Source organism: Ahaetulla prasina, chromosome 11 (assembly GCF_028640845.1).
Source record: "Ahaetulla prasina isolate Xishuangbanna chromosome 11, ASM2864084v1, whole genome shotgun sequence".
Taxonomy (NCBI): Eukaryota; Metazoa; Chordata; class Lepidosauria; order Squamata; family Colubridae; genus Ahaetulla; species Ahaetulla prasina.
This window is the reverse complement of record NC_080549.1, coordinates 19,668,768-19,689,606: the sequence shown is the minus strand read 5'-3', so window position 1 is coordinate 19,689,606 and position 20,839 is coordinate 19,668,768.

Genomic DNA, 20,839 nt, shown 5'->3' with positions numbered 1-20,839 from the left:
CATGATCTTGATGCTGTTGCCCAGGAGACAACAAAGATACATCCACGAAGTCATCTTTGTCAAGATGACTTTGTGGTCAAATTAATCTTAGGGGTATTCTTTTTAGTTATGCTTCAGATGCCTAACCTATGGGGAAGTATAGGACAGGGGTCTGCAATCTGTGGGATGTGGCCCACTAGTGGTCCATGATGGGTTTCCAACCGAGCCATGGAAATGGCTGCAAGCATGCACTTGCATCCTCACTTGGATGAGCAGTGGGTAAGCACATGGGCACATGCTCTATTTAAGCGGCAGGTGTGCATGCACGCTGCCCGGGCAAATGGAGCTATGCACGTGGATGCACATTTGCTGGTTACTTGTGTGTGCATGTGCACAGCTCCATTTGCATGAACACATGCACAGCTCTCCCCCCCACCCCCGCACCATTACACAAAGCCAGAAATGTTGGGGAACTCTGGTATAAGAAAGAAAAAAAAAACTCCTGATGCATTTTAATAAATTCATTGGTCCTTTGTAATGGTGAGGCATGAGCAAAGGTGAATGTAGCCTGGATGTGTTGGTGAGAACTCACCAGTGTGTAATGTGACAAATGAATGCCAGCCCATCTTAAATTTAAAATTTACAAAACAACCACCCACCAGGTTGCACTGTATGGCACTGAATGCTGGGCAGCAACAACAGGGACCGAAAGCTATCTCCATGCCATGGAAATGCAAATTCTCTGTTGGATATTGGGTCTTGACCATATTACAAATGACACCATTCGACAAAATTTTGGTGTGGCACCAATTATAGAGAAGATGAGAGAAGGTCAACTCCACTGGTATGGACACGTCCAGAGATCAGCACCTTCCACTGTGGTCAAGACTGCCTACCAACTAGAATCAATGGCCAGCAACCTCACAGGCATCCAAAACAGAGATGACAAGATACCATCAACAAAGATATGCAAGCTGCGGGCCTGCGCCCTGGAGTTGCAGCTGACCATGCAAAGTGGTATTTAATGATCTGAAAAATGAACCCTGCACTTGTGGGAATAGGCTAGGAGGAGGAGGAGGAGGAGGAGGAGGAGGAGGAGGAGGAGGAGGAAGAGGAGGAAGAATCCTTTGCACCAAAGAGAAGAGGTTGCATTAAGAGGCAACTAACAATCAACCACTAGCTCAGTATTCCTCAATCTTGACAATCTTGGCAAGTTTAAAGTATCTGGACTAGTATGGCTGGGAAATTATGTGAATTGAAGTCCAGATATCTTAAAGGTGCCAAGGTTGAGAAACACTGGACTGTATTATAATTCCAAACAGGATCTATTGTATTTAAATCTGGACTATGTAGGGAAATTATCAGGCTAAAAGTACAGTCTCCAGCAGTGTAGCAATATATAGAATTTATAGAAATTGAGCACACTCAGAATATGAAAATGAGAACCCGCAATTATCTGAAATTAGGTTTGTTGCTCAGTGATACAGCAAATGCTTTTCATGCAGATGGTCTTAGTTCCTTCTTTTCAGATGCATTTTCTATGGATTGTTTGAAAACCAAAATCAGGAAAAGCTGAAGGTTAGCAGATTTCTGCTCCTTAGAGAAGTCCTCCTTTGATCCCAACATAATCCATGATGGGTTTCTGTTCTATTCAAAAATACAATTGTATATCTTACCTCCTCAGACTGCATTAAAACCATTGACCGCCTATAATTCTCTTCATCCTTCCTTTCACCTGATTCAACCTCTTCAAATGTGCTGAAAAGGTTCCTTTAGGGCATTGACAGTTCTAATATCTAGCTGGATCGAAATCAAATAACAGAGCCATGAAAATGTTGGAAGCAAATGTGCAAGAACATAAAAAGGAATTGCCTTCCATATGTCAATAAAGGACAATACAATTATATTGGTTAGGGAATGTTTTCTTTCACCCCCTCAGGGTCAAGCTACACATTATCTTTGGTGTTATGTACTCATTTTTAAACATTAAAAAGCAGATGCAAGAGTGCTCCAATCAGGAATAAAACATAGATGGGTCGTGTAATCTTTGTGGTAAAAAGTTTGCACTGACATTTTTGAATGAACTTCTACAGAAATGAAGTTTCAACAGGCGTCCTTATTGCCAAGTTGTGGGTAAAAACTGGAAGTTTTAAAGAAAACATTGGGCAACCATTTATCTGAAATGGTATAGGGTTTCCTGCCTGAGCAGGGGATTGGACTAGAAGGCCTCCAATTCTGTTATTCTGTAAATGGAAGGCTGAGTCAGAGGCTTGAGTTGGTGAGAATCAAACTCTTGGCAGTGAGCAGAGTTAGCCTGCAATACAACATTCTAATCACCGCACCACCAGTGGTTAGAATCAGTGGTGGAATTCAATTTTTTTACTATCAATTCTGTGGGAGTGGCTTGGTGGGCATGGCAGGGGAAGGATACTGTAAAATCCCCATTCCATCCCCACTCCTGGGGGAAGGATACTGCAAAATCCCCATTCCCACCCCACTCTGGGGTCAGCCAGAGGTGGTATTTGCCAGTTCTCCGAACTGCTCAAAATTTCCACTACCAGTTCTCCAGAACCTGTCAGAACCTGCTGAATAGCACCCCTGGTTAGAGTGTAGTATTGCAGGCTAACTCACTGTTTATTGTCATAGTTTGATTCCAATCAGCTCAAACCTTCCATCCTCCTGACGTCAGTAAAATGAGGACCCAGATTGTTGGGGGCAATATGCTGTCTCTACACTGCTTAGAGTGGGCTGTAAAACACTATGAACTGGAGTCTAAGTACTGCTATTGCTAAATTAATTCAATTTATTGTTAAGCTACATTGACAGAATCCTGCAGATATGAAAGTATAGAAGTACAATTCTGGCCTATGTCCTTTACAGCCCAAGAACAAGGGAAGACTTATTCTGAGCCTCCCATCTCAGCTAATATCCTGCTGAGGCTAATCCAACAGTTGGATCAGCCCCAGCAGGATAGTAGCTGAGATGGGAGCATTTCTCCGCTCAATCTCTGAACCTCTTTCCCACATATTACAAAAAATGTCTCTTGACTACTTGTCTCTTTGATCTTCCTCAATCATCTTATCAATTGGTTCACTTCCCTCTCATCTCTTTCTCATCCATTCCTTTTCCGAAGGTGGAATTCCCACTGTTTTTTTCACATCGGGTCTCTCTTTGAAGCCAGCAAAATTCTCAGCGTATTCTTCTCGTAATTGGGCAAGGTCCAATTATGAAACTGGGATCAATGTGATTTCTTAAGTAGGTTTATGTGGCTGGATTCAACTCATCTTGTAAAAATCAAAACTAGTCACACTCCATTTTTGCCTCAAGTGGGTGTGTGAACACAAGCAGTTTTTCCAGTGGTAAATGAACTTTGTCTCTAGGATATAGCTATGCTCTGGTTTAAAAGGAATTATGGGCTTTAATAAATTATTACTATTTGGACTTTTTTCTTTTCTGTAGTCAAGTAACAGAGCAGCTGGTTTATCTTGGCTTGAAGTTTTATTTTAAAGAAAACTATGTAGAGTCAGAACTGGCTAGTATTTGAAGAGGAAACCTGTGGGAAATATCTAGGCTGTAGTTTAGGTTGGAAATCAAACTACTTTTGTTCCACTACCAAGGAAATTGTATCGATGTGAAGGAAACAATGGGCTTTTCATTTTGTTACCTACCTTGAGTCTATATAGAAACGTAGAGGTGAAAGAATTTTAAGAAATAATAGCATGTAGGAACACTTGAGAAGTCTTAGAATTTCACCCCTCTGCAGTTTCTAGGAAGGACCTCCTTGCTTTGATGATGCCCCACAGATTGCTAAAAGAGAACTATTTTGTGGGGATCAAAGTGAGAACAAAGGATCCCAAAATCTTTCATTTCCATTCCGATTTAGCTTCAGACTGTGGAAAGGAGGAACGAAGGATGATCACCATCAATATGTTGGAAAGTGCAGCCAATACGAGTCATTTCAATTAGCACTAATGGTCATCACCTCTGTAACTTTTTGAAAGAATGATGGAATAATAGACTCGAGCCTGCATTCAACAAAATCTCTTTAACTTTTGATAAAACTGCAGACTGTCTACCTCCAGATTATCCCGTTTCTCTGACAACTCATTTTTTTTCTTTGTTGTGCTTTTCCTTTCCTTTCCTTTCCTTCCTTCCTTCCTTCCTTCCTTCCTTCCTTCCTTCCTTCCTTCCTTCCTTCCTTCCTTCCTTCCTTCCTTCCCTCCTCCCTCCCTCCCTCCCTCCCTTCCTCTTTCTTTCTTTTCTTCCCCTCCTCCTCCCTCCCTTTTCCTTCCTTCCTTCCTTCCTCCTCCTCCCTCCCTCCCTCCCTCCCTCTTTCTTTCTTTTCTTCCTCCCTCCCTCTTCCTTCCTTCCTTCCTTCCTTCCTTCCTTCCTTCCTTCCTTCCTTCCTTCCTTCCTTCCTTGTTACAATGTATCTAGAGAGATATTGTAAATGCAGCCAATTTATACATTAGTTCTTTGTTTCTTCTTATTCTAGCTTATTATTTACTGTGTACAGAGATATTTTCTTTCAAGCTTCCTTTTAAAAACAGTAATAATATTTAGCAATATGCTATGATAGTAGGTTGCAGATATGATCCCAATAAATATCTAATAAGCATTAGCAACTTTATAGTATCTAGAATATTTTTCCCACGCTCCTAAATGTTTCTGAAGCAATGAACACTAGCAAAGTGCCTCATAATAACATTTCAGGAGAGAGAAATAGAGGAATAGAGATGGAACTGTAGAAACCTTAAGATGAGAATTGTGTTAGAAAAGGATAAGCTGACTTATGGCTTGTCATGTGTTGTTGAGCTACTATTTGTATCAGTTCAAGACGGTGCGAGTTGTAGTTCAACAACATCCGGTATTGCCACATCCCCATTTCTGTGCTAGAGAATTTATTAAGACAAATGATGATTCACGGGCTCAAAGCAGTGACCATTTCAGCCACATTTAGACTTTAATTTTGAAATGTAATTGAATTATGAACGTCTTACCAGTTGTATGACTGTAGCATACAATCACATTGCATCCTAAATTAAAATATACTATACCACTGTCCCCCAACCTTTAATATTACCAGCTTTGGGGATGTTCAAGAAATGCTGTGAAACTGAGTGTGCTTTAACGATTAAATCAAGATTTGAAATGCTATCCAGAAGAGCATCTATTATATAGCTACAAAAGGATTACATAGCTGCATGAACAATTCTCCTGCAGGATCTTAATAACAGCTTATTTATTGTAGTAATGGGCCTCATATGCAAGGGAGCATTTAAAGTTTACATGGAAAAATTCTCTGGATCAAATGTGATTAATGGGTTTTGCTGGGCTCATCAACCTCGTCAAGTCCACCCAGAAGCAGAGGAGATAAAAAATTGTCTGCTTGGAACTATCTTCAGAAAGCAGCCTGCGCCATGTGACTCGCTGTGAATTGATAAATAAGCTTTCAAAATGATTTGGAAGAAGCATTTCGGAGCTCATGGGAGTGGAGCCTCTCTCTTTAATCCAAAATTATTATTTTTTTAGGTTTCCTTGTGAGTTTCAAAAACAAAACAAAGCAACAAAAGAAGCAGCTGTTTTAGGCAATCGACTTATTGCGGTTTATGCAACTTTTTAAGCAGCCAAAGGTTGCTAGAAGTTTATATACAAGTGTCTATAGCCCAGTTTGATGTAATATAAGAATTTGCAGTGGGTCTGAGTTTCTCAACCCTAACATCCTTTATTATCAGGGGTCTCCAACCTTGGTCCCTTTAAGACTTGTGGACTTCCAGAGTCCCTCAGCCAGCAAAGCTGGCTGAGGAACTCTGGGAGTTGAAGTCCACAAGTCTTAAAGGAACCAAGGTTGGAGACCCCTGCTTTATATGTATGGACTGCACCACAATTCTCAACAGAGACCAGGCTGAGTAGTGATGTCATGCTCAGCACCGTCAGAGCCTGAATCTACAGAGGAATACAAGCTAGAGCTGGAGCTGATGCGGGGGCAGCTTCATGGGCTTTGGAGGAATGTAGGGAAGAGCAGGCCGAGTCAGTCCAGGGCCCCTCAAGATTGGAATAGCTTATTAGCAGGGAGGATGACTGAGAGAGGGCAAGCAGTAGACATGAAAAGCAACAGAGTTCAGATGACCATCAAAGACCGCCCCTTCCTGAACCCCGAGCATGGAAAAAAGGGAACAGCACAGACTGACCCAACAACTCAGGAGGAGAGTGCTCCACCCCCTTCACAAGGCACACCTGGGGACTGAGATTTAAGGAGACACTGTGGGGAGGGGCTTTTTTTGGGAACAAATGCTGAATTGGTAGAGTTTGGTGTTGCCGGTACAGACCTTTGGACTTTGCAGGACTGCTTGCTTCTTCCTTACTTGTGAAATCAGTATCTTGTTCCTGACTTCGTGGACTTGTTGTTTGTTCCTTGTTTCATGGACTCCTTTTCCTGTTCCTTTGTTTTGCTGCTGCTGTGTGTATGTGTGTATGTATGTGTGTGTGTGTGTGTGTGTGTGTGTGTGTGTGTGTGTGTATATATGTGTGTGTGTGTTACTCTGGGACTTGCCAAGAATGTGGGAGAGTTTGAGGGGAAGTTTGAGGATAATTAGAACTGCAGAAAAAATAATTGCTACCAACCTGCCTTCCATTGAGGACCTGTATATTGCACGAATCAAGAAGAGGGCCGTGAAAATATTTACAGATTCCTCGCATCCTGGACATAAACTGTTTCAACTCCTACCCTCAAAACGACGCTATAGAGCACTGCACACCAGAACAACTAGACACAAGGACAGTTTTTTCCCAAAGGCCATCACTCTGCTAAACAAATAATTCCCTCAACACTGTCAAACTATTTACTTAATCTGCACCACTATTAATCTTCTCATCGTTCCCATCACCAATCTCTTTCCACTTATGACTGTATGACGGTAACTTTGTTGCTGGTAATTCTTATGATTTATATTAATATATTTGACCATCATTTGTGTTGTAAATGTTGTACCTTGATGAAGGTATCTTTTCTTTTATGTACACTGAGAGCCTATGCACCAAGACAAATTCCTTGTGTGTCCAATCACACTTGGCCAATAAAAAATTCTATTCTATTCTATTCTAAACTAAAAAGGGATGCAAAGGTTACAGATGTTTTGTCAATTCAGTCTAAGTAACTGTAAAACTTTGCAGATTCTTTACTACCTCCTTTTAAGAAATGCCTTAAAAAGAGCACAATTTCCCATGTATTTAATTATAAAACAGAGAACAAGGTTTACCACCTTAACTTCTCCAGTTCCACAGTGGTAGAGATGTTGCTGCAATAGAGCATTACTGATTTCATCATTGATGATGTTGTAAAGTCAACAAGATATAAATATCATATATTAATGATGCTGTAATATGATATGATATAAAAGAGATATAGACATAATAATACGCAAAGCTATTTTTTTAAACAAGCCTTGAGTACAAATGACTATAAATTGAAATCCTGTCTATTAGAAAAATTTCATTTCCAAAGATGTTTTAGTATGACACAGTAGATAACATAACATAGCATAATAACAGAGTTGGAAGGGACCTTGGAAGTCTTCTAGTCCAACCCCCTGCCGAGGCAGGAAACCCTACACCATTTCAGACAAATGGCTAGCCAACATTTTCTTAAAAATTTCCAGTATTGGTGCATTCACAACTTCTGGAGGCAAGTTGTTCCACTTATTGATTGTTCTAACTGTCAGGAAATTTCTCTTTAGTTCTAAGTTGCTTCTCTCCTTGATTAGTTTCCACCCATTGCTTCTTGTTCTACCTCAGGTGCTTTGGAGAATAGCTTGACTCCCTCTTCTTTGTGGCAGCCCCTGAGATATTGGAACACTGCTATCATGTCTGCCCTAGTCCTTCTTTTCATTAAACTAGACATACCGAGTTCCTGCAACTGTTCTTCATATGTTTTATCCTTGAGTCCCCTAATCATCTTTGTTGCTCTTCTCTGCACTCTTTCTAGAGTCTCAACATCTTTTTTACATCGTGGCGACCAAAATTGAATGCAATATTCCAAGTGTGGCCTTACCAAGGCATTATGAAGTGGTACCAAGGCATTCTAAAGTGGTATTTATAATGGAGACTTTCCCACGTCAGCTTGGTCTTTGGGATCAAAAAGGGGCATGCCACCCTATATGAAAACAAACCTAAAGCAGAAGGGAAATGGAGATCCTCAAACTTCAGGCTTCCACGAAACCTGGGCTTGTTTTCAAGCAGAATATCAAGAATATTCTGAAAGAAGAGAAGATAGGAATTGAGACTCAACTGCCTTCAGTTGCCCAAACTCTCTATAGGAGCATATTTGAACATTGTACAGGAGCTGAGAAGCATGTTTACTTCACAGACCTTTCAGGCTAGGAGGACATAATAATCCCTTGTCAGACTTCAAACTAGGCTTGGCTGTAAATCTCCTCTCTGCAGACACTTAATCTCTTTTTTAAAAATTGGTTTACTTGGCAGAAGACTCTCAGATATAAGTCAGCTAGATGACCTGCATTATTGCGAACTAGAATGAAAGCGACAGACGCAAGGGTATATGTGTGTGTAATTTCAGGTTTTTTCCTCCCATGCGAGTGAATGGATACTTGCTTGTCCTTCTAGAAGCCTTGGGGGGGCTCCAGTATTGACTTAATGGTACTCTTTGGCCTGGGAACTGCTGGTTTCTGCCTGACCAGTTTCATTACCTTTACACTCCTTCATTGCAGGAAAAAATTGTGAGGGCCACACACTTCTGTAGGCAGAGTTGGATGAAACTATTTTGACTGTGGTTCCTCTGTGTTCATTCTTTGATGGCTACTCCTGAATATATAAAGCGGTATATTTATTCAGTTATAAAAATATTGGGTTTTCATCTAATTTGCCAGCTTTTAAGATTTCCTTCATATTTTTGCAATACGGACAACTTTGTTTCTGGATGGTTTATATATTTAGTCTTGCACTAGATTATAAATGCACTTAGCACTCTTCTCATAGTCAACAATGTTATGAAGAGGTAGCTGCATTTTCTACCTGCATTGAAAGGAGCACTTGGGCAGTATGAAATGGTGATAATCTGGACTGGTAAAGGTGATGAACTGAGATTCAGAAGTGTTGATTAATTATAGCAATATAATTTTGTATTATAGCAATTACTATTTTGTATGGGAAGCCACCTGGATTATGGTTTGTTTGTTTTTTGTTTACATTTATATCCCGCCCTTCTCCAAAGACTCAGGGCGGCTTACAGTGTATAAGGCAATAGTCTCATTCTATTTGTATATTTTTTACAAAGTCAACTTATTGCCCCCCCAACAATCTGGGTCCTCATTTTACCTACCTTATAAAGGATGGAAGGCTGAGTCAACCTTGGGCCGGGCTTGAACCTGCAGTAATTGCAGGCTGCTGTGTTCTAATAACAGGCTTCTTAACAGCCTGAGCTATTCCGGCCCTATTTCGATGAAGTCTCATTCATCATCTTCAGGCTTCAGCTTCGTGCTTCTGGGAGCAATGTGTGATTGCAGCTGTTTCTTCCTTTTTAACTGCTAGTGGGGGTTTGAACTGATTGGGTGGGAGCTTGGCTGTGATCTGATTGGATGGGGGGGGGGGTTGTGCTCTGATTGGATGGGGGGGTGTCCTGTTTGGGTGGGGGCTTGGTTGTGCTAACAGCCTGAGCTATTATGGTGGATCTTATGAGATCTCGACATTATAAGATGGGCATTCAGACATGGTAGCCATCTTCCAATATTTGACCGGCTGCCACAAATAAGAGGTCAACCTATTTTCCAAAGCACCAGAAGGCAAGACAAGAAACAATGGAGGGAAACTAATCAAGGAGAGAACCATCCTTGAATTAAGGAGAAATTTCATTATGGTTAGAACAATTAATCAGTGGAACAGCTTGCCTTCAGAAGTGGTGGCTACTCCATCACTGGAGGCTTTAAAGAAGAGACTGGACAGCCACTTCTCTGGAATGATATAGGATCTCCTATTTGAGCAGGGAATTGGACTAGAAGACCTCCAAGGTCCCTTCCAACTCTGATATTCTATACAATTCCATAGTGTTCTCTCTGAGTGGTTTAAAAGGTCAGCAACTTGCCCCCAACCATTTGGGTCCTCATTTTACTGACCTTAGAAGGATGGAAGGCTTGAGCCCATCAGGATCAAACTCCAGGGTGTGGGCAGAGTTAGCCTGCAATATTGCATTCTAACCACTGGGTCACTATGGCTCCTAGTATATTACAGTTATTTTTATCTAATTTTTAAAAATGTTGTATGAAAAAAACTATACCTGGCTCTTAGAATCAGATGCAGTAGTGGGATTCAGCTGGTTCACTCAGGATCGGGTGAATCAGTGGCGGCGACTGTGGGAGGCTCCTTCCACCCACCCAGACGTAATCCACGAGCACTGTGCACTGCACATACACTCAAATTTGCAAACAGGTAGGGAAGGTAATATAGGGACATGGTGACTTAGTGGGTAAGACGCTGAGCTTGTCGATTGAAAGGTCGGCAGTTCAGTGGTTTGAATCCCTAGTGCTGCCCTATAATGGGGTGAGCTCCCGTTACTTGTCCCAGTTCTGCCAACCTAGTAGTTCGGAAGCACGTAAAAATGCAAGTAGAAAAATAGGAACCACCTTTGGTGGGAAGGTAACAATTTTCCATGCGCCTTTGGCGTTGAGTCATGCTGGCCACATGACCACGGAGATGTTTTCAGACAGCGCTGGCTCTTCGGCTTTGAAACAGAGATGAGCACCACCCCCTAGAGTCAGGAACGACTAGCACATATGTGTGAGGGGAACCTTTACCTTTATCTTTAAGGAAGGTAAGTGAATCCCACCACTGATCAGATGCATCCATCCATCACTATAGAGCTATCATTGGGGCTGAAATTACTGTTTTGTTGCTAGCAGATTCTAACAACTTTTATAAAACAAGAATTTGTGCGATATGCAGTAGCAGTAAAAACCAGAAAGCAAAACATTGAAAAATGGGCAATAAAGTAGGTGGGAGATTGTGTTGATTCTGTGTAAACTCTGTGTTAATCGATGGGTGATATTGAAACAAACTATTTTTGCATTATTGGATACAATAATACAAGATTATGTGTGATTAGTTTTATGGAAGAAAGGTGGGTACGAATTGCTAAACCATAAAGTTTTAATCAAGTATCATCTAATGAGTTAATATACAAATGAAAAAGATGCTTTTTCACCAATTTCTGCATGTGAAATGCCTCTGATTCATGTGAGCCAAAAGAGTTTTCATATAGTTGTCAAATAAGTTTTCATCAATTATTTACTATATGTCAATAGTAAATAATTTAAATTTCTTTCAGAGTCCATCTTTGCAAATCTTATTGAAATCTGATTTAAAATCTACATATATTGAAAAAAAGGGATCCCATAGGAAGGAGAATATTTTTCAGCAACATGTTGTAAAAGTATTCCATAATTCAAGCAAAATAATTCCACTTAAGAAAGTGCTTGGTCTGACTATTTTAACATTACAATTTTGCTCTGAAATTTTATCTTCACATTTGGTATAAATGTTAGTGTTAAAATTTGACACTAAAGTTTGAATAATTAAATGAAATCTATATGAACTAGTAAATTGTAGAATAAGACCATGAAACAGTGAATAGTATTGCATGTTTGTCCTCAGATACTGTTTGTTTATTTATTTATTTATTTATTTATTTATTTATTTATTTATTTATTTATTTATTTATTTATTTATTTATTTGTCACAATAGTATAAGCATAAGCATGAAAATAACTATATAATATATAAGCATATATATGAGCATAAGTATGTGATAACTATATTTCTGCTCTTATGCACGCCCCTTATAGACCTCTTAGGAATGGGGTGAGGTCAATAGTAGACAGTTTTTGGTTAAAGCTTTGGGGATTTTGAGAAGAGACCACAGAGTCAGGTAGTGTGTTCCAGGTATTAATAACTCTGTTACAGAAGTCATATTTTCTGCAATCAAGATTGAAACGGTTAACATTGAGTTTAAATTTATTGTTTGCTCTTGTATTGTTATGATTGAAGCCGAAGTAGTCTTCAACAGGAAGGACATTGCAATAGATGATTCTATGAGTTAAACACAGCTTTGCTGGCTGGGGAATTCTGAGAGTTGAAGTCCTCCAGGCTTAAAGTTGCAAAGGTTGGTGACCCCTGCTCCAGAGAATTTAGGTCTTTGCATAATGTCTTCAAAGCATGATGATTAAGTCTGGCCATTTGTACCTTAATAAGAACTCTGGTTTTATGAATTAAAAAAACAACAACAAATATTTACATAAAGTTCTCCCCATGAATACGAGAAAATTTTCATTATTGTGTTTTCAGGTAACATCTTTTAGTTTTTATTTGGGACAAATTTACAAGATGTTATTTTTCATCCTGTGCTTAATATCCTCAACTTCTGAAGAGGAATTTCTAGTTAAAAATCCCTTGAAATGGATATTGCTTTCCTTAAGCGTATTGCAAACGTATTGTTGCAGCTGAAATAGGGAGTATCTTCAGCTGAAGGAAAAGGTTAAGATTTGTAATATGGATTTTTTTTTCTCACCACTTCAACCAAAAACTGTTTACTATTGACCTCACCCCATTCCTAAGAGGACTATAAGGGGTGTGCATAAGAGCACAAAAGTGCCTACCATTCCTGTCCTATTGTTCCCTTTCATTATATCAAATATGAATAATAAATAAATAAATTAATATAGTTGTTGCATACTTTTGCTTATATATATGTTTATATGATGTGTTGTTGTTTTATGTCAATGTTTGCGTATACTGTTTGTGACAAAATAAAGTAAAATAAAAAATAAAAATTGTTCAATTCTGACTCATTCTGATCCTTCGAGATAGGTTGGTCTCCGCTGGGGCGTTTGGGGATTTTAATTTCAGTCAATAATCTAGAATGAGCAAAGGCTGAGGACATATGTTGGATAGGCATCCTCAAAAAGGAGGTGGAGGTTTTTGCTTCTTGTATGGATGGGATTTGGATAAGAAACTCTTCTACAAACGATGTGACAAATATCATATGATAGGCATACTGTGGGAATGCCTTATCTGTAGACAGTCTAAACATCATGTTATCTGAAGGAAAATATAACCTCCCAAGAGCAGAGTGAATGTGTTTATGTAAATTAAACAGAAGAGAAACCAGTGTGCCAGATAGTATTACTCATCCTATACGATACTTCACAATGATATAGTAAAACTGCTCAATGCGACAAACCCAGCTAGGTCAATGACAGAATATGTGAATTTGCTATCTGGTCATCAGTTTCCATATGTAGCGGAGACGGTTGTAATTGTGTTCTGTCACCATTTATAGATGAGGAGAGTTGTTGAAAAATGTAAAAAATCTAATCCTGAATTATCTTGTTTTTTTTTTTTCCTGGTTATACAGTATTCACTATTTCTCTCTTAAAGCCCTACTCCTTTCTTCTTTTTTCTTCTCTGCTTGAATGTGGCTTTTATTTTAAAATTGATCTGTGAAATTGAATAATATCTAGGCTTTCGGTGTACTGAAACAAAAACCACTCACGTGTATAAAAATAATTCTTGGTTGCAATTATTGCAAATGCTCTTGGCCCTAGGCAAAATAAATTTAGCCTGACCAGTTATATAATATTGTTCTCCAGCTGGCATATATACAAATGTTACAACTTTGTTATTTTCAATAGCTAAATGCACTGAGACCATGCCATACAATCTTAAGGCGTTTCAAGAAGGCATAAAATTAATAAAACATTATGCAGTATTTATAGCACGATGTTCGTGGTGGGAAAAAATCTGTAAGATTTCTATAGTTGACAGTAAAATATAAAGCAACATTTTGGTCTCCCATTATAGCCAGAATATTTTAAAAATGTACAATTCTGTAATTCAGTGCAACATGTGCAGGTAAGGATAAGAAGTGCTGTTTCTTTAACACTTCATCATTTTCTGACATTTTAATTTCCAAGTGAATATGATTAACAACCCCAGAGAAATAATTTATCATCAATACTAATTCTGAATAGTAGAGAGTTTCAAAAAACTTAACTTTTTTTTAAAAAAAATCAGATGGCACTAATATTGATATCCTGGTGAAACTTTTGCTTTGCTTTGATAAATTAACATTGTATCCCATTAATAGTAAATTAATTTTTCATTGTACAAGGGAAGCCCTTGGTTTCAAGGGAAAAAAGTATCCTACTGCCAAAAAGGTAATCTTATTATTGCAAGCTGATTTGAGGACATAGATGATAGAGATGATAGAGATTATAGATAGATAGATAGATAGATAGATAGATAGATAGATAGATAGATAGATAGATAGATAGATAGATAGATGATAGATGGATGGATGGATGGATGGATGGATGGATGGATGGATGGATAGATGATAGATAGATAGATAGATAGATAGATAGATAGATAGATAAAGAGAGAGACACAGAGACACAGAGACAGAGACAAAGAGAGAGAGAGACAGAAAGAGAGAGAGAGAGAGAGAGAGGGAAGGAGGGAGGGAGGGAGAGATGGTAGATAGATAAAGCAGGGGTCCCCAACTCTGGGCCACAGACTGCTTACCGGCCTGTGACCCATTAGAAATTTGTGAGTGAAGCTTCATCTGCGCATGCGCAGGATCTAGGTAGTGCGTGAAACCACAATCCCTAATCCATGGCAAAATGTTTTTCAACATTTGGATCCCTGGTACCCAAAAGGTTGGAGGCCATTGAGATTGATGATAGATAGTTAGCATTGCTTCCTGGCAACTTCCTGGTCAAGGGTCTGTAATTTTTGGGGTACAATTTCATAAATGATTTGCCTTCTTCCTAAAACTGAGAGAGAGTGACTGGCTCAGGGGCATCTGGTTGTGTGCACTTTGTGTCTAAGGCAGGACTAGAACTCCTGGTCTCCCAGTTTCTAGTCTGATGCCTTAGCTACTACCCAAAACTGATTTTCTTATTGATACTTACCACTATAAAATCTTGCAATGAAATGCTTACAGTGTAAATGTTTAATAACATTCATTTATTTATTTTGTTGTTCGTAAGATTTGTAAGGCCACCAACTCAAAATAATGTGACTCTGCAATACCAGTATCAGTAATTATATAACTTTGAGAGTAAATGAAAAAATGAAAATACGAAGCTGAATGGAAGAAAAACAAAATTCAAGGAAGTAAGGAGCAGAGATGTGGTAAATGCCAGACATAACAACCAGAAATAAGTTAAAATGCCTCAAAGAATGCATTTCTAAGAAAATACCTGGTGGAGTTATCTAGGTTCTTTATCCTTTGGATAAAATCCAAGCTGAAGTATTTGGAATTTTCGCGCAATACGTTCTACTATTTGTATGTAAACTTAGAGACACATGAAATCTACTATCATCTGATTTCAAGTCCACAAAATTTGCTCAGAGTTGGTGAAGCCAAAAGACGAGGATATGGTTTGCATTTGGGGTGCAGGGGTAATGTGATTTTAAAGGGCCAAATGGGAGACAAACTTTGAAGCTACCCATTTCAATCTTTAAGACTCTGAAAAAATGATTTTAAATGGGTCCAGATTTGACGTTTGGGTTTCAATATGCTATCAGAATTTGTTATGAACACTAAAGACGCTACTGGATCCCCAGGCATATATTTTGTTTGATTTTGTAATAGTACATAGTATTTGCAAAGCTTGCTGATCTGATATTTGGATTGTCCGGTCAGAAAGGCTAAAACTGAGAAGTACCTGGCTCTTATTTTTCTACATCAAGCCATGAAATGAAAATTGGAATCCCATCATAGCAAAGATTTAATGCATAAAGAATTGTAAGCACTGCAAAATGCAGGGAAATCAAGTCCTGGCACTCATCAGGAGCTGTTCTGACCTTGAATATAACAATCCTGCCAATTGTTTGATTTTTTTAAGAGGCAGCCCTTGAGCTTCTTTCAATGAAAAAAAAATGTCCTCTAATTTTATAAACAATTGCATTTCTTATAAAAACACAATATTATCTTCCTCCCTAACAAAGAGAGAACAATGGTCTTTGTGATCTTTCAAATGGATGTTCTGCAGATAACATTCTATGGCATTTCCATAAAAGTGAAGAAGTCACTCAAACAAATTATGTACTTAGACAAAGAGATGTAAAGTGAAGTCACTCATAAACTTTCAATGAAGTACTTGTTTTTGTTTCTAATTCTATGGTATATAAGTTTCCTGTAAGAAAAAGAAATAAGAAGAAGAAGGAGGAGGAGGAGGAGGAGGAGGAGGAGGAGGAGGAGGAGGAGGAGGAGGAGGAGGAGGAGGAGGAGGAAATATGTACACATTTTAATTTTAATCAAAATTTCCTATAAGAAGTTCCTATAAACCTAGGCTGAACTATGCCTTCAATGCATTTAGCGGGAGAAATCTAATATACAGGTATATACACTGAGAGCATATGCACCAAGACAAATTCCTTGTGCGTCCAATCACACTTGGCCAATAAAAAAATCTATTCTATTCTATTCTATTCTATTCTATTCTATTCTATTCTATTCTATTCTATTCTATTCTAGACTAGACTAGACTAGACTAGACTAGACTAGACTAGACTAGACTAGACTAGCTGGTACTTAACTCAGCAATAGTGCCCATGAGAAGGATCTAGATGTCCTAGTGCAGAGGTCTTCAACCTTGACAACTTTAAGACTTGTGGACTTAAACATCAATAACATCAAAAACATCATTAAAAAAGGACAACAAAGAATGTTCTTTCTGCGCCAACTCAGTAAGCTCAAACTGCCCAAGGAGCTGCTGATCCAGTTCTACAGAGGAATTATTGAGTCTGTCATTTGCACCTCTATAACTGTCTGGTTCGGTTCTGCAACCCAACAAGAAAAACACAGACTTCAGAGGATAATTAGAACTGCAGAAAAAATAATTGCTACCAACTTGCCTTCCATTGAGGACCTGTATACTGCACGAATCAAGAAGAGAGCCGTGAAAATATTTGCAGATCCCTCGCATCCTGGACATAAACTGTTTCAACTCCTACCCTCAAAACGACGCTATAGAGCACTGCACACCAGAACAACTAGACACAAGAACAGTTTTTCCCCGAAGGCCATCACTCTGCTAAACAAATAATTCCCTCAACACTGTCAGACTATTTACTGAATCTGCACTACTATTAATCGTTTCATAGTTCCCATCACCAATCTCTTTCCACTTATGACTGTATGACTATAACTTGTTGCTGGCAATCCTTATGATTTATATTGATATATTGATCATCAATTGTGTTGTAAATGTTGTACCTTGATGAAGGTATCTTTTCTTTTATGTACACTGAGAGCATATGCACCAAGACAAATTCCTTGTGTGTCCAATCACACTTGGCCAATAAAATTCTATTCTATTCTATTCTATTCTATTCTATTCTATTCTATTCTATTCTATTCTATTCTATTCTATTCTATTCTATTCTATTCTATTCAACTCCTAGAGTTCCTCAGCCAGCAAAGCTGGCTAAGGAATTCTGGGAGTTGAAGTCCACAAGTCTTAAAGTTGCCAAGGTTGGAGACCCCTGTCCTAGTGGATCGATCACTCTTTAACTGTGAGCCACCAGTGTTTTGCAACTGCCAAAAAAAGGCAACTGAGTTCTAGAAGGGAAAGCATCAAGATCACCAGAAGTGATGGTACTGCTCTGTACTGCACTATTGTGACCACATTTTGGAATATTGTGTCCAGTTCTGCAAAAAAAAAGATTCTGATCAAGGTTCAAATACACATGTTGTTTCTGATAGGTCTTAATTTTATCTTATTCTTTATATTTTTTTTTCTTAATTTGACTTTTCTTATCTTTCTAAAATGTTATAAAGACTATTGTATATAACCGTGATGGCGAATCTATGGCATGCATGCCAGAGGTGGCACACAGAACCCTCTCTGGGGGCATGTGTGCCATTGCCAGCTGCTCTTCTGGTTTCTAAGTGCCGGCCATCTGTTGTTCATGGGCAACGGAGCACCAGAAAATGGCCTGAAAAACAGCCAAAAACCAGACCATTTTGGGGGGCATTTTCAGACCATTTTCAGGCCGTTTCTGGGTCTTTTGCGGGCCGTTTTCAGGCTGTTTTTCTAGTCTTTGGGTTTCCAGCACTCTGGTGTGGGCACATGCATGCGCATACATGTACATTCTGGTTTGGGCACTCGGTGCCAAAAAAGTTCACCATCACTGGTATTTAAGAAAGGAAAAGGCTAAATAGGAGAGAAAATGCATAACATAGGACCAGGTTACCTAAGGCAGGGGTCTGCAAACTTGGCTTTTTTAAGACTTGTGAACTTCGACTCCCAGAGTTCCTCAGCAGCTTTGATGATTTAGTCTGGCCATTTGTACCTTAATAATAAGTCTTAAAAGAGCCAAGTTTGCAGACCCCTGACCTAAGGGACTATCTTCTCCCAAGAACATCTATCCATCTTATATGCTCCCATAGGGAGGACATACTCCAATTCCTTCTTTTAAATCTTGTCATCTTATAGGACCGAGGAAGTGCTTCTTTTTTTGTGGTTGTTGCTGTTTTTTGGAATGTTCTTCCCCTGATAGAGGACAGGGCCCAACTCTTTAAACCTTTAGAAATGCTTCTGAAACCTGGGTCCCCTCCTAGCATTAGTGGGGAGTTGAATGGGACCCCACCCTTGTGCTTATTTCATTGTATACTTGGTTGCCATTCTATATTTTGTATTTATGCATTGTCTGCTTGTCGTAGACTGTTTCCCTTGTTTTTCCCTCTTTGTTTGGATTTATTTTGCATCTGTGTTGTACAGTATGCTGCCAGCCGAGGGAGTGGGAGTCACATTATTTGAGATGGGTGGCCTTCTAAATCTTGAAATAAAATAAGTATATGTGAGCGTGACAAAGAGGTCACTCAATTTATGTTTCACTCAAAAGAACTTTTGGATAAAGGGAGAAATAAGAAAACGGCTGGCTTGAGCAGAAAGACTGGAAAAGCCATCAATTCCTGTCTATCTCCTAATCCTAGGACCAAAAAATGGCCTGGAAATTGATATTTGGAGACCAAAAAAAAAATGACACTGGGCGTATACTTATCTGCCAAGAATTGCACCATCATAACGATCTGATTCAAGATCGAGATTCTGCCTGAAATAAAAGACTGATGAAAATATGTGCCTGGTCACTTCAGCCTGGAATAAAAGGCTCTCTGAACATGCTTAGAAGCTCCTTTTAGTAGTCAGATGCAAGAGGGAGCATTTTGATTGAATTTTCATAGAATCAAATTATTCCTTTGAAAGCTCTGCACAACCATAATTTTAAAATGTGAGCTAGGAGGGTACGTAGAATTTTAATGCACAGAAAGCATCCTGGGTGTTTTTAATTATTTTATTGCTTTCTTTTACAAGGATGGAATAAGAAACATCCTAGGGTATTTGGGAAAATTGCATCTCCTCTCCTGATTCACAATGGTCATGGATAATTTAGTCTGCAGCCTGATGAAGTCACTAATGGCTATGCTGTACAATGTGTATACAGTACAGAAAATGCTTAAATTCCTTTGTCTTGGAAGTGCCGTTACTATTTTCAGTTATGTATGAAGCATGGCTTTTCCGGAGGTCAGTTATATTTTGCTAAGATGAAGCTTTACTGTTTTGAGATGCATCTCTTTGGGTCAGAAAGTCCAGGAGAAAAGAAAGCAAAGGTATTTCCAATGACAATGAATTTGTAGGGAAGAATTCTTTCATTGTTTCCTTCTTCTTCCATAGGCTTCCTTTCTGATTCTCAGTTTTAACTCTATTCAAAACTGTCATTTTCATTTTCACACAGGTACCTGCTTCCTTTTGTCCCAGTCTTTGATTTACCTAGCAGGCCTCTTCAATCATCTAGAGCAGGGGTCTCCAACCTTGGTCCCTTTAAGACTTGTGGACTTCAACTCCCAGAGTCCCTCATCCAGCAAAGGAACTCTGGCAGTTGAAGTCCACAAGTCCACAAGACTTAAAGGGACCAAGGTTGGAAACCCCTGATCTAGAGCAAAGTCTCCCAACTCTTAAGATGCATGGACTTCAAATGACTGGCAAATTTTGGGAGTTGAAATCCATCCACACTTTGCTGAGGCTGAGAAAGATTGAGCTGAGCAGTGTTTCCAGATCTTGACTACTTTAAGATGCGTGGACTTCTAGAATTGCTGAGTCAGAATAGAATTTGGGGATTCTGTCCCCTCCTGGCCTCAGCCACGCGAGCTGGCTAAATGAGCCAGTAATTGAGTTCACGGCTGCTATCAGTCCTGGCAGGGAATCTGCAGCTGCCTGCCAAAGTCTCCCTTTTATCTTGGGGTTGCCAGGCAACCAGGAAGTCAGCAGTCCAGGCCGAATGTTCAGCTCAATTCTCCAAGAGTCAAAGAGTTCAGCTCAATTTTTGCTTGTCATGGAGCAGAAGAGCAGCCAGGGCTGCTTTTATACTTTGTGGGGTGTGGCTCCGTGACTCAGCACTTCCTAGGCCTGTCCCACCCCTGCTTCTGTTGTTCCCACCTCTCCTGCCTACGAAACCTAGGGTCCAGCCAGGCCTGATTGCCATCAGCCGGGTCTGGAGAAATGGCCTGGGGGGGGGAAGTGTCAGGGGACGGAGGCCTCATTATCTCCTCCACCTGGTCTGCCTCTGGCTCCTGGAGCTGAGCCAGGGAAGCCGGTGCTCCAGAGGTAAGTCCTGATGATCCTTCCCTCTCACTTTTCGAGTCACTTTTTGGCAGGGGGCCCGGCTTGGAGGGCGCAGACACAACAGGGGATTTGAAGTCCACCCATCCTAAAGCATGGTGGTTGGAGAATTCTGAGAATGGAAATCTACATGTTAAAGCAAGGGTCTCCAACTTCGGCAACTT